General features: G+C 33.2%; 1 long non-coding RNA gene across 1 annotated transcript in view; it reads left to right on the top strand.

The window, feature by feature from the left end:
- The first annotated feature begins 114 nt into the window (after positions 1 to 114).
- LOC141377069 (uncharacterized) overlaps positions 115 to 15,365 on the top strand; it is a 37,895-nt gene continuing 22,644 nt past the window's right edge. Inside the window, exons 1-2 of the long non-coding RNA XR_012388935.1 lie at positions 115 to 491; positions 4,958 to 5,103. This is a non-coding gene — a long non-coding RNA (uncharacterized lncRNA). The remainder of the gene's footprint in view (positions 492 to 4,957; positions 5,104 to 15,365) is intronic.

The following is a 15,365-nucleotide window of genomic DNA, read 5'->3' on the forward strand; positions in this document are numbered from 1 at the left end:
CAAACAGGTGAGCCAGCTGACGTGCGTATTTATACCAAAATCACAACCTGCCCCGCCCCTGCACGCCGACGTCACTACACCCGGCTTCCGCATTTGCAATCACGTGGTTTTGATGAGGCGCGAAATTCAGATGGAGGAGGGCAGGAACACAGAGGATGCGATGTATATCATATATCAAAGTAGACACAAATAAAAAATACGCACATATGATGGGTATAATCCTTATATCATGACGAGGGCCGAGTTTTCCTCTGAAGTAAAATATATTTGCCTGCCATTGAGGCAGCCGCAGTAGATAGCTACTACAGTATCATAGATATATACACTAGATATCGCATAGGGACCCTGAGCATGCGTCTATAGCGCCGCCACATTTGTACAGTGCTCACAGGACAAATGTCATTCAACACCACTAGTCAAGTGTTATTACGTGAAGATGCTGGACTTTAGCGCTGTCGTGGACCGTTCATGTAAAAACTTGCAACCTTTCAGTAAGATATAATCTTTATTTCCACTCATTTCAGTTTTCTGTAATGTTATTATATGCGGGTGAAGTATATTAATGAAGAATTGTTGTTTTCCAAAGGTAAACTGATCAAATGATTTCAGTTTGTATTTATCTGAGACGTCAAGCATTAAGGCAGTTCACCAACCTACCACTAGAGGGCAAAACAAACATAATCATTTTCCTGAGCTCATGTGCTGCTCACCATTACTTTTCTATATATTTTGTTCGTTTGCCTTATTTATATGACTGTATGTTATTAGCTTTCCCAGAGTAAAATGTGTTGATGGAGTGTGGTTTTCTTTTGATACTCAATTGAATTCCCAAGGTGCGTGAGAGTAATTAATTATAGTTATTTAATTCGTAAATAATCATCTAAATTCATTTTTTTAAGGTGCATTTGTTGTCTATTAGCATGCAGAACAAGGTATATGCCAAGCTAGTGTTGTTCCCATACTGATAAACCTCCAATGACCTGTTACAGTTTTTCCTCCATTTTATACAGTTCCTTTTACAATATCGATGTTGTAATGTAATCAAAATACAATCAGTTAGACAGACTTTGGCATTCATTTAGTTGCTCAAGCGTAAAACGAGACAAAAAGCCGTCTACTTGCACACGCATGTCAGAATTGGCAGGCTAGCGCAGAATCCCCATTGATTATACTGGGGTAAAATAAATTAGATATTAAATTTAATTGTATAATTAAATACTATTATTAATTAATAATAATTTAATAAATTAAATAATATACTTTATAATTTAAAATATATTATTTAATCGAGTATTCTGCCAATGTTTTTTTGCATAGTTATAAGGGTATTTCTGTTTGCTGTATTGTTGTGTACTATACCCAATAGTAACCTGGGTTACATTAGCCCCCCTGTATATTTTCCCCCCAATTTTTGTTTAACGGAAAGAAGATTTTTTGACACATTTCTAAACATAATAGTTTTAATTAGGGATGAGCAATTTGGCCTAAAATCAAAATCTCGATTAATTTAACACTTTAACTCAATGATTATTGAACGATTTATTTATTTATTTTTAAAATTTTTGCCATCTCAAGGCATGTCAGGCACAGCTTCCAATCATCGTCAATGTAGTGCAAATTAAGGCTTAAGAATAGGTCCCTCAACCTACTTGACCAGAGATCAGATGTGGCTGCAGAAATAAAAATCTGCCTCCACATGTGGTAGGGAAAATAAAAGGAAAAAATCATCCTGGAAAAATTTGGTTGATTATAGGTTCTAAATGTTGATTTCGATTATTTTTTAATTGCAGCCCTAGTTTTAATAACTCGTTTTTAATATCTGATTACTTTAATCTTTGCCATGATGACAGTAAATAATATTTGACTAGATATTTTTCAAGACACTTGTATTCAGCTTGAAGTGACATTTAAAGGCTTCACTAGGTTAATTAGGCAAGTTAGGCTAATTATTATATAGCAAATGGCTTGTTCTCTAGACAATAAAAGTTTTAAATAAAATATTAAGGGGACTAATAATATTGACCTTGAAATGTTTTTTACAAAATTAAAAACTTTTTATAGTTGTATATGGCTTTTATAGTTGCCATAATAAAACAAATAAGACTTTCACTCCATAATACTGTCAAACTGAAATCAAATAGAGGTAACCCATCCTTCAGTCTTCCACCATGAATATTTAGAATTGTATGAAGACAGACCCAACTATATCAGTCCTTTTGGAATTCATATGAAACCCCATCCGAAGAATATGGGTGTTAATTTGGAAACGCTTGACTTGAGCCACCTGAGCCACTTGAAACTACCTGATTTGAGCCATATTCCTCCTTGGTGCAACTCAAAAATAAGAATCTTATGGAACCCAACCAAACAGAACAAGTCATTGGGGTACTGGGGTACCTCAAGGCTCTGTTCTTGGGCCACTTCTCTTCTCCATCTACACATCATCTCTAGGACCAGTCATCCAGAGACATGGATTCTCCTACCACTGCTATGCTGATGATACCCAGCTATACCTCTCTTTTCATCCTGATGATCCCTCGGTTCCAGCTCGTATCTCAGCCTGCCTGTTGGATATTTCACACTGGATGAAAGATCATCATCTTCAGCTGAACCTCGCAAAAACGGAAATGCTTGTAGTTTCTGCCAACCCGACTCTACACCATAACTTTTCAATCCAGATGGATGGGGCAACCATTACTGCATCCAAAATGGTGAAAAGCCTTGGAGTAACGATTGATGACCAACTAAACTTCTCTGACCACATTTCTAGAACTGCTCGATCGTGCAGATTTGCACTCTATAACATCAGAAAGATCCGACCCTTCTTATCTGAACATGCAGCTCAACTCCTTGTTCAAGCTCTTGTTCTCTCCAAACTGGATTACTGCAACTCTCTACTAGCTGGGCTTCCAGCTAACTCTATCAAGCCTCTTCAACTGCTCCAGAATGCAGCAGCACGAGTTGTCTTCAATGAACCTAAACGAGCACATGTCACTCCGCTGCTAGTCCGTTTGCACTGGCTGCCAGTTGCTGCTCGCATCAAATTCAAAACTCTGATGTTTGCCTACAAAGTGACTTCTGGCCTAGCACCTTCTTATCTGCACTCACTTCTGCAGATCTATGTGCCCTCCAGAAACTTGCGTTCTGTGAATGAACGTCGCCTCGTGGTTCCATCCCAAAGAGGAAAAAAATCACTTTCGCGAACGCTCACGCTCAATCTGCCCAGTTGGTGGAATGAACTCCCTAACTGCATCAGAACAGCAGAGTCACTCTCTATTTTCAAGAAACGACTAAAAACTCAACTATTTAGTCTCCACTTCACTTCCTAATCTGCAATTGCCTATTTGAATATCACACTAACTGTACAAAAAAAAAAAAAAAAAAAAAAAAATTACTAACACTTCCCTTCTTAGACTTTACAGACCTGAAACTTGCCTTTAGTACTTATTCATTGTTGCTCTTAGTTGTGTAAATTGCTTCCTTGTCCTCATTTGTAAGTCGCTTTGGATAAAAGCGTCTGCTAAATGACTAAATGTAAATGTAAATGTCATTGACTTACCCAAATGAATACAAACAAGAATTCAAACAAATAACAGACAGTCTCCCTCATCATGAACCCATATATACAGATGGATAAAAAAAGACAAAGGAGTAACAGCAGCAGTAATTTTTAAAGATGATGTTTTTGGTACTCGGATTACAGAAGAAAGCTCAATCTTTTACACAGCAGAAGCTTATGCAATAAATATGGCTTTAGAACAAATAGAAAGGACACAGTACCGTAACTTTTAATCTGCACAGATTCCAAATCATGTCTTCAAGCACTTAATGCTTCAAAGTGTGATCACCCCATAATTTCCATGATCGTAAAGAACATGACAACACTAGAAAATAAGAAGTTCAACATTATCTTCTGTTAGATTCCAGGCCATATGGGACTACATGGAAATGAACTGGCAGATAAAGCAGCAAAACAGGCTTCCTCCTTAAAAAGTGACAGGACTTTTAATGCCTCCTGAGGACTTGAAACACAATTAATTTGTACTTCAACGAAACATGGCAAAGGGAGTGGGTCAACTGCATAATAAATTACATTAAATTAACCCGAAAATAAATGAAAGACACTTAGCAAATTATAATTTTGAGAATTTGAGAATTATAAACTGAGACCAGTCATGATCAAACTATCTATTCTAGATGTCGAATTGTATATTCTAGGTTGACTCATTTGTATTTACTTAAGTACGAAGACCCCCCTAAATGTAATTACTGCCAAGCTGCTTTTACCATCAAACATATTTCGTTGGAATGTGGAACACTGAATACCATTAGACAACGTTTTTATAAGGAGAATACTTTGATGGACATTTTTAAAAAGGTACCACCAGGAAGAATCTTAAATTATTTATCAAAAATTGAACTGAAAAGTCATATTTAACTTTGAATATATTTTTGTGTGAATTTTATTTATTTATATTGTATATATTTATCTAAGTAACTTTTTTAGTGTAATATGAATTTGTTTTTATCATGTAATACTTTCATGTATATCCATTTTGCCATGAAATAGCCATACGTTGTTGATGTGGCAAAAAAATAAATAAAATAAAATAAATAAATAAATAAATAAATAAATAAATAAATAAATAATTAAATAAATAAAAATAAGACTTTCTCCAGAAGAAAAAAAAGTATAGGATTGTAAAAAATTCCCTAATCTGCCAAAAAGCATTTGGAAAATATATGAAAAAGAAAAAGGAGGGCTAATAATTTTCATTTTAACTGTATAAGCGCTGACGAACCACTTTAATTATGCGATGTGTGTTTTCTCCATCTCATCTGCATACTGCACTGACCCCATGTTAACACCTGAGCCTACTCTTTTCCTGTTCTATTTGTTTAAATCTCCGCGAGACCTTCCCTGTTCTCGTCCTGACAACACGTTTATTTTCTTTAGGAACAAAAGTGTGTCTTGCGGCTCCTCCGGGCCCCTGAGAGCCCAGTGACCTCTGAGGCGGCTTCAAAGAGAGCGGCAGGGGGGCGGAGTCAGACTCGACGCATCACAATGACACCCCACCCACTCTCTGCCCTCACTTTCCTCAAGTATGCGAATATCAATGACCGCTGTCCTCTCTCTGTGACCTCTCTATCACTTCACCTCTGGTACTTTAATTCTTTCAGCTCGTCACTGCAGATAATTAAACTGGTATTTTAAAGGGATAGTTCAACCAAAATTGCAAAATCGGTCATCTTTTATTCAAACTTCACTTTTGATTATTTTGAATATTTTTCTGCTGAACATAAAAGATATTTTGAGGGCTTTAAACTCTAAACCATTGACATCCATAGTATTTTTTCCAGTTTATTTTATAATAATAATAATAATAATAATAATAATAATAATAATAATAATAATAATAATTTTTATTATTATTATTATTATTATTATTTTATTATTGTTACTATTATTATTATTGTTATTATTATGTTATTATTATTGTTACTATTATTATTATTATTATATTACTATTATTTTATTATTATTATTATTATTATTATTATTATTATTATTATTATTATTATTATTATTATTTATGTTTTTTACTTTAAAAGTTTAGCAGTTATCAGTTTCCATAATGGGGAAAACAATTTATTTTTTTTAGTTAGCCACCCTTTACTTGTTTGGTTTGATGTTTTTTTCTTCTGTTAAGCACAAAATATGTTTTGAGGCAACTTTAGATTTTTGTGTGAACTGTCCCTTTAATCAAACTGAGATTATATAGAATTTGAATAATCTATAATGATATATCTTTTAACATAGAAGTCTTCAAAACTTTGCTGTTCAATTGGCAAATTTTGACTTTTTTCTTCTGTTGAACACAAAAGAAGATGTTTTGAGAAAGGTGAAAACCTGTAACCACTAAGGGTTCATAGTATTTCCTACTTTATGGGTAATACAGTTTTTTTTTTGATGTCATTAAAGATGGCTGTTTTAAAAATAAGTTTTTTTGAGAATTATTGTTAACAGATAGATTCAGCAAAAGCAAAGCCACATTCTATTTGCAACCTCAGAGCTCACAACAGGTCTGTCTAAGTTCATCAATTACCAGTCCATGATGTAAAAAGTGAAAAAAGTTTTTTTTTTTTTTTGTCACCATTTACTCACCCTTTAATTGATTATTATAACTTGAACACAGAAGAAGATGTTTTAAGAAACTTGTAACCATTAGCATCCATAGTTTTTATTTTTCCTACTCTGGAAGTCAACGGTTACTGATTTTCAGCTTTCTTCCAAATATCTTCTAAGAGAAAAAAGAAACTCATAAAGGATTGGAACTATCTGAGGGTGAGTAAATTCAGATTTTTTGGTGAACTGTCCCTTTCATAAAACTGAGAGTTTTAGAATTTTCTTTTCACATTTTTGCCCATACAAAATGGGCAAAACTTTGCTGTTCACTTGGCAATTTTTGTAAAGTGCTTACTGCACATTTAGCTGATTTTTTTGCACATTCCAAAACTGCCTTTGAAATTTTGCTGTTGATTTGATTACTTTTTTAAAGTACTGCATTTGCTGCAGCCTGTTAACGGGTGGTAATCAAACTCATATTATATGAATATTTTTCTGTATATTTTCTGTTAATAGTCTGCAAAATATGTCTTCAAAATCTGGAAATTGACATGGTATTTTTAAAGAGTTTTTTTTTTTGCACATTTAGCTGATTTTTTGCCCATGCAAAACCTGGCTTTGAATTGATGAAGTTGACTTAGGACATTTGTATAATATGTGCTACTGATTTTAAACTGGAAATCATGTAAACTGAGATTTATATAATTTTTTTTTGAAAGAAGATATTTTGAAAAATGTTTGAATCCTGTAATGATTGACTTTCAATGAATTATTTTTTTTTTTTTTACAAATCAATGGTTGCAGTTTTAGTTTTTTCGAGTTTTCTTCAAAATATCTTCAATAGTGAAACTCAAAAGTTTGTAACCACTGACTGAATTATTAGAGTATATTTTGGGGATCAGCATATTAGAAGTAAAGTAATTTAATTAGATTATTTCCCACTATAGTACTAAAATACAGTTTTTACTGTATTTTAAATTAAATAAGCCCTGGTGAGCAAACTAGAAGAATAAAAAGAAATCGCACCAAACTCAAATTGAACACCAAGGACTTTGAAAGAGCGTTAACAAACCAGACACATTATTAGCCATTATAATTAAAAGCATCACACAAGACACACTTCACACAGAGCACAGTTAAACATTGAAAGTCCAGAAAACCTACTCATCATTGTCTAGCTAACAACACACGCTCTGTAAACACACAATCACAGCTGTCAGACCTGAATGGGGATCTGCTGCAGCACACACACCATGGCAAATCTAAAAACACAGATTGGACTTTAAAGTACTAATATAATTTAACTTATAGATTTTATGGCAATATTACAAAGAAAAAAGGAACCAAAAAGTTTGAATGATATCAACTTATAAACACATACAATGAAATAAAAATATACCAACAAATAAAAAGGTAAATAATAACAAGGTTTTTATACCATGATATACTACAGCAACTCAGACAAAATATGTTAAACTATTAGAAATGTTCATAAAAGACACTTTGTTTTTACTTTCAAGGTTAAAATTTATAGGAAGAAGGTGCACCGTTTGCATCGTGTCACCCCCTATACAGCATATGTCTCAAGCTCAATTCCTGGAGGGCCGCAGCTCTGCGCAGCTTTGCTCCAACCCTAATCAAACACAGGTGATCCAAATGATCAAGGTGTTCAAGACTACTAGAGACTATTAAACAGGTGTGAGTTGGAGGTGCATGCAGCTAAACTGTACAGCACTGCAGCCCTTCAGGAATTGAGTTTGAGACCATTGTCCTACAGTGTATAATGTTGTATATAATAACATTTCGCAACATTATTACATAATACATAACATTTTAAAAATGAAATATACTCAGCCTTGGTGACCATATCATTTTTAAAAAGCAATTTAAGCAAACCCAAATGGTCATTTTGTTTTTAATAAAAAACCAAGAAGTCCAAAATATGTTAAAATTTTTCCTTTTAATATACTGCTTATTTAATAAATGTGACCCTAAAGCACTAAACCATTCTTATGTTGAAGATTTATAGGATTAATCTATGCCCAAAACTATTAGGATATCATACAGTTGAAGTCAGAATTATTACCCCACTGTTTATTTCCCCCCTAGTTTCTGTTTAACAGAGAGAAGATTTCTTCAGCACATTTCTAAACATAATAGTTTTAAAAACTCATCTCTAATAACTGATTTATTTTATTACTATTTTATATTTATTATAGAGTAAATAATATTTGGCTAGATATTTTTCAAGACACTTCTATACAGCTTAAAGTGACATTTAAAGGCTTAACTAGTTTAATTAGGTGTACTAGGCAGGTTGAGGTAATTAGGCAAGTTATTGTATAAGGATGGTTAGTTCTGTAGACTATTGAAAAAATATAGCTTAAAGGGGCTAATAAATTTGACCTTAAAATGTCTTTTGAAAAATAAATAACTGCTTAGTCGAAATAAAACAAATAAGACTTAATATTATCAGACATACTGTGAAAATTTCCTTGCTCTGTTAAACATCATTTGGGAAATTTTTTAAAAATAAAAAAATAAATAAAAATCAAAGAGGGGCTAATAATTCTGACTTCAACTGTATATCCCAATGGCTCTTTTAAAAAATGCATTTGCTAAAAAAATCTTTGCTGAAAAAAGGTTCCCGACCTCTGATCTAAATGAGCGAATTGAGATCATTAATTATATCAGTTAAAACCAATCAGCATTAAACAAACCAGTCAGAGATGATTTAAACCAAACCAGTTAAGCATTGAAAGTCCAGCAAACCTGCACATCATTGTCTAGTTAACAACACACATCACCGTCACACACTCTTTAAACACACACTCACAGCTGTCAGACCTGAATACTGCAGCACACGCCACGGCAAATCCTAAAACACAACAGATTGGACAGACGCACACAGACTCACACACACACACTCCCCCTCGGTGAGCCTGTGACAGTGATAAACGTGTCGAGTGTGTGAAAGGGACAACAAACAGACAACAGCCCATTTCCACAGTATGTGTGTGTGTGTGTGGACACAGGAGGAGCATCCAATTAGAGGCTGGGCTCCATGCGGGGCCCGGGGCCGCAGGTTTTGTTTTCTTGAAAAAGTGCCATAAAACAACTCTCCTTAATTGGCGCTCTATAAAATTAGCATCTGCAAGAGTGCTGGATTTCCTCTGGCCTTTGTGCGTGTTGTTGACCTTATTCACTTTCAGTTATTTATCTGCTTTTTTTTATTGCAAAAAGCCGAAAAAGGAAACAGAAAGCTGGTGTGGACTTTCTCTTCCCCCCAATGCTGTCCGGTCACGCTTCGTTCTGCCGTCTTTTGATCCGATCGCGACCTATGGAGACATTCATGAGCGCATCATTAACACTTTAAGCAGGCTTTATTTGACGCTTGATTTTTTTACACTGTCGTAAGATTTTAAGCCCAAAGGGAATGGGGTAATGGCTCTCAGTGACTTTTAATAAGAAGCAATAATGACAGATGTTGTAATTAAGCTCCGCGGATCATTGAAAAATGCAGATTATTACCGTGGAAAGGGACATTTAGGGGTTGAATCTTTCTTTTAATCTAAAATAGTTTACCCTTTAAGTTTGAAGGATACACTCAAAAAATTGTGTTTGCTATTTGTTCAAACTGCTTATTTAAACTGAGCTGAATCAACACAGGCGTCACGGTGGCTCATTGGGTAGCACAATCACCTCACTGCAAGCAAGTCTCTGGTTTAAGCCTCGGCTGGGTCATTTCTGTGTGGAGTTTGCATGTTCTCCCCTTGTTGACGTGTGTTTCCTCCTGGTGTTGCAGTTTTTCCCAAACGTTCAAAGACATGCGCTATAGGTGAATTGGGTAAGATAAATTGGTCGTAGTGTAAATGTGTGAATGAGAGTGTATGGGTGTTTCCCAGTGATGGGTTGTAGCTGTAAGGGCATCCGCTGTGTAAAACCTATGCTGGATAAGTTGGCGGTTCATTTCCCTGATGAAAACAGGGACTAAGCCGAATAAAAACGATTAATATAATATAATATAACATAATGTAATATAATATAATATAATATAATATAATATAATATAATATAATATAATATAATATAATATAATATAATATAATATAATATAATATAATAAATATAATATAATATAATATAATATAATATAATATAATATAATATAATATAATATAAATTTAATATAATAAATATAATATAATATAATATAATATAATATAATATAATATAATATAATATAATATAATATGATTTAAATTATATTATATTTATTATATTATATTATATTATATTATATTATATTATATTATATTATATTATATTATATTATATTTATTTTATTATATTATATTATATTATATTATATTATATTATATTATATTATATTTATTATATTTATTATATTATATTATATTATATTATATTATATTATATTATATTATATTATATTATATTATATTATATTATATTATATTATTAATATGTTCTCCCTGCCTTCGCGTGGGTTTCCACCGGGTGCTCCGGTTTCCCCCACAGTCCAAAGACATGCTGCAGGTGAATTGGGTTGGCTAAATTGTCCGTAGTGTATGAGTGTGTGTGTGCAAATGTGTGTGTGGATGTTTCCCAGAGATGGGTTGCAGCTGGAAGGGCATCTGCTGCGTAAAAACTTGCTGGATAAGTTGGCAGTTCACTCCGCTGTGGCGACCCTGGATTAATTAAGGGACTAAGCCGACAAGAAAATGAATGAATGAATGAAATGATGATATAATAATATAATATAATATAATATAATATAATATAATATAATATAATATAATATAATATAATATAATATAATATAATATAATATAATATAATATAATAGTATGATATACTTTGCAACTTTTTAAGTCATCACAAAAAAATTCCTACAACAAATATTTACTGAAAATAACACTTTATTGAAGCTTTTTTTTTTTTTTTTTGGCGTGAAAATAATTGCCACAATAGAAAAAAGTATACAGAAAGTAATATGTAATTATATATTTATATTATTATATATACCCTACTGGTCAAAAGTTTGGGGTCCTGTTTTTTTTTTTTTTTTTCTGTTTATCAAGGCAAAATTTATTAAGTGTTAAAAAAATGTTAAATATTTATTACAATATCAAATAACTGCTTTCTTATTGTATGTACAGTTGGAGTCAGAATTATTTGCCCCCCTTTGATTTTTTTTTCTTTTTTAAATATTTCCCAATTTATGTTTAACAGAGCAAGGAGATTTTCACAGTATGTCTGATAATTTATTTTCTTTTTTGTGTGGAGAAAGGCTAGAATAAAAGCAGTTTTTAATTTTTCAAAACCCATTTTAAGGTCAAAATTATTAGCCCCTTTAAGCTATATATTTTATCGATAGTCTACAGAACAAACCATCATTATACAATAACTCGCCCAATTGCCCTAACCTGCCTAGTTAACCTAATTAACCTAGTTAAGCCTTAAAATGTCACTTTAAGCTGTATAGAAGTGTCTTGAAAAATATCTAGTCAAATATTATTTACCGTCACCATGGCAAAGATAAAAGAAATCAGTTATTAGAGATGAGTTATTAAAACTATTATGTTTAGAAATGTGTTGAAAAAAAATCTCTCCTTTAAACAGAAATTGAGGAAATAAAAATTAAACGCGGGGTAATAATTTAGGGGGACTTATATTTTTTACTTAAACTATTGTTGTTCTTTATATGACAATATTACAAGTAAAAATCAAACCTACTTTTTGTTGCAAAATGACAGTATAGGCAAATGTAAAATGACATAAAAATAAAAGGAACTACAAACAACATTAAAATAAATTAAAATGTTAAATAAATGAATGAATATGATTAAAATACAAAACATATTTTCCATTCAAACATAAAGCCTATTTAGTAAACAGTAAAATCAATAAAATGGAATTTATTTCCATTTCTCTTATTACAGGGTGAATTATGACCCAGACATGCTTTTGACATATTTCACCACAGAACTGTCTTTTACACCATTTATTACCATCTGTGGTCATCATTTGCCTTTTAACTGGTTACTGACACACACACACACACACAGGGTCCCATCTGTGAGGGCTCTTGTGCCATGTGTGTGTTGTGCGGCTCCATGTGTGTGTGTGTCTGCTTTGTGTGTGGACAGTGACAGTGTGTCAGTGTGAGTGTGTCTGTGTGACCCAGAGGTCGCGAAGGACAAAGAGGCCTGAGTTGGTGGCCACTGTACTGAAGCCTCATTGAAGATGATTAATGACACTTAGGAGTGTGTGTGTGTGTGAGTGTGTGTGTGTGAGTTCCTCTGTCAGCCTCATATTCATTAGTGACACGTAATCGAGCACTTTGCCTTACACCACTTTAATGAAGTAACTCTGAGATTATTCACACTGACCGAGCTCAAATGTGAAAATCACAGCTTCACTATTCAGTTTCTTTTTCATACTCCTCACATTTTTATCTGTATGGTCTAGGCATGGGTTATCATACTGTCAGAATTGTATTGCTGTTATTCTCGACATATAAGCGGATGAAGCCATTGGAATCTTTTTGGCATGACACTTCCGGTCTCATTCACTTCTATTGATTTTTTGATATTTTTTTAGATGTTAAAAACAGCTCAGTGTGCTGCTTGTTCAAACTACTTATTTAAAATCAGCTGAAGCAACACAACTCTTGATATTTTTGGGGGACAACTAAATAGTTTTATGTTTAATCCAATTACATTTTTTAAGATAACTTTTTCGATTTGTTGAGACAACATCTATCTATCTATCTATCTTTCTATCTTTCTATCTATCTATCTATCTATCTATCTATCTATCTATCTATCTATCTATCTATCTATCTATCTATCTATCTATCTATCTATCTATCTATCTATCTATCTATCTATCTGTCTGTCTGTCTGTCTGTCTGTCTGTCTGTCTGTCCGTCTGTCTGTCTTACTAGTTACTAGTTATTATCCATCCATCCATCCATTTATCCATCCAACCATCCATCCATCCATCCATCATTTTGTCTATTGTTCTATCACTCTGTCCATCATTCTATTAAACTATTAATTGTGTCTATTGTTTTTTCTATTGTTCTATCATTTTATTTATTGTTCTGTCTTTCGTTCTATCATTTTATGTGTTGTTTTATCTATCGTTCTTTCTATTATTCTATTTTTTTTCTGTCATTATATCTTTAATGACATAATGGACATTACCAGTTACTAGACTTATCTATCCATCCATCCATCCATCCATCCATCCATCCATCCATCCATCCATCCATCCATCCATCCATCCATCCATCCATCCATCCATCCATCCATCATTCTTTTAATCTGTCATTTTGTCTATTGTTTTATCTATCGTTCTATAATTTTATCTATCGTTGTAATGTTTTTTCTATCCTTTTATCTATCTGTTTTATCTATCTATTGTTTTAACTTATTTTTATCTATTGTTCTATTGTTTTATCTACCATTTTATCTATTTTATAATTTGATCTATCATTTTATCAATCGTTATATCATTTTATTGATCGTTTTGTCTATCGATTTTCTCAGCCTATCATTCTATCTATCGCTCTATCATTTTATGTATTATTCTATCTATCGTTCTATCTATCATTCTTTTATTTCATCTGTTTAACCTTTCATTCTATTTGTTTCATATCTGAAGGATTTTGCACTTTCTTTCCATGATTATTTTCTGTCTTATAATAAACTGTAAAAAAAAAATTGTCAAGTGCTTTTCCTTTGTCATTCTCATTCTCTCTCCCCTTCTGTCGAGTGTGTGTGACAGTCTGTGTTCATTGTGAGGATGACCATCTGTGTGTTTCCAGCACTGCTGTGTGTGTGTGTGTGTGCTGATCTCTTCATTTGGATTCAAAGAGACCTCATGATGTTTAAACAGACACACACAACCACACACATTTCAGCTGAGAATAATTTGTTACAGATGTTTTGTTAATTCCCTTCTCTGTGTGCATCTGTGTACATCTGTGTGCGTGCGTGTGTGTGTGTGTGTGTGTGTGTGTGTGTGTGTGTGTAAAATATAGACGTGTTTTTGTGTTTTTGGGCTTGATAAAGATACTTTACTAGAGGTTACAATATTATTGAGTATGTTTACATGGACACCAATAATGCGATTTGAAAATGATTGAGACAATACTTTGATTAAGAGTCGACCATTAAACAGCAATTTTTGATGACCTTAATCCGACTAAATTCATAATCGAGCTAAACAGAAGACTTGAGTATTCCTATTCTAATGGCATTTTTAAAGTGCAGTACAGACATGTAAACATCACAATCAAACTATTACCGTCATGTCAGACTTTTCGCCGCATTTTGGGACAGGATATTCCATACACATACGGCTGTTTGACACTATGCTCTGCACCTATCGAGTCAGTAAAGGACCATAGACACCCACATTGCTAAATGCAGAGGTTTTTTCTCGATTTCGACGTGCGGTATCAAATTCCATTAAAACAACACTCTTACAACAGTCCTTACTTTATACTCGCATCCAAAACCTCAGAGTTTGTCACGGGGGCATGAATGAAATGTTCCTGAATGAAAGTGAAACACCCGAAATCACATGAAACTCTGGAGGAAACGAGGGTTGTGTGGTGACGCAATGGGCTCTATTTTGACGGTCCATGCGCAGAGCGCAAAACGCAGGCCGCAAACGCTTTCAGGGCGTGTCAGAACGCATTTTTGCTAATTTAACGACGGGAAAATGCACTTTTCGCCATGACGCATGGTCTAAAAGGGTTTAGTTTATTCTCTTAATGAGTTATAGGTGTGTTTTGAGAATAAACCAATTAGAGCCTCATCTCCCATTCCCTTTAAGAGCCAGCTGCGTCACGCCATAAGCGCATTTTGACGTAAAGTAAATTCACTTTCGCTTTTGCTCTCATGGATAGGGAAACCTTTATGCACAGACATTAATTAGCCTATAAATAATTAATTTAGTTTGTTAAGCGCAAAGATTTGTTTCAAAACTATTTCTAAATTCAGTTCTAATTTCTAGCAAACGAATAAATGAACAATAATGACCAAGTGTGGTCAAAATACTGAGTTTTTCCAAATACACCTGCCATGCCCCATATGTTCTAAAATTTGACAGGTGGACAAATCTAAGCTTGTTTTTAATAAAACAAATATAAATATGGATATAATAAATAATACTGCTAATAATAATAACATTATACAAA

The sequence above is a fragment of the Danio rerio genome, chromosome 13, assembly GCF_049306965.1.
Source record: "Danio rerio strain Tuebingen ecotype United States chromosome 13, GRCz12tu, whole genome shotgun sequence".
Taxonomy (NCBI): Eukaryota; Metazoa; Chordata; class Actinopteri; order Cypriniformes; family Danionidae; genus Danio; species Danio rerio.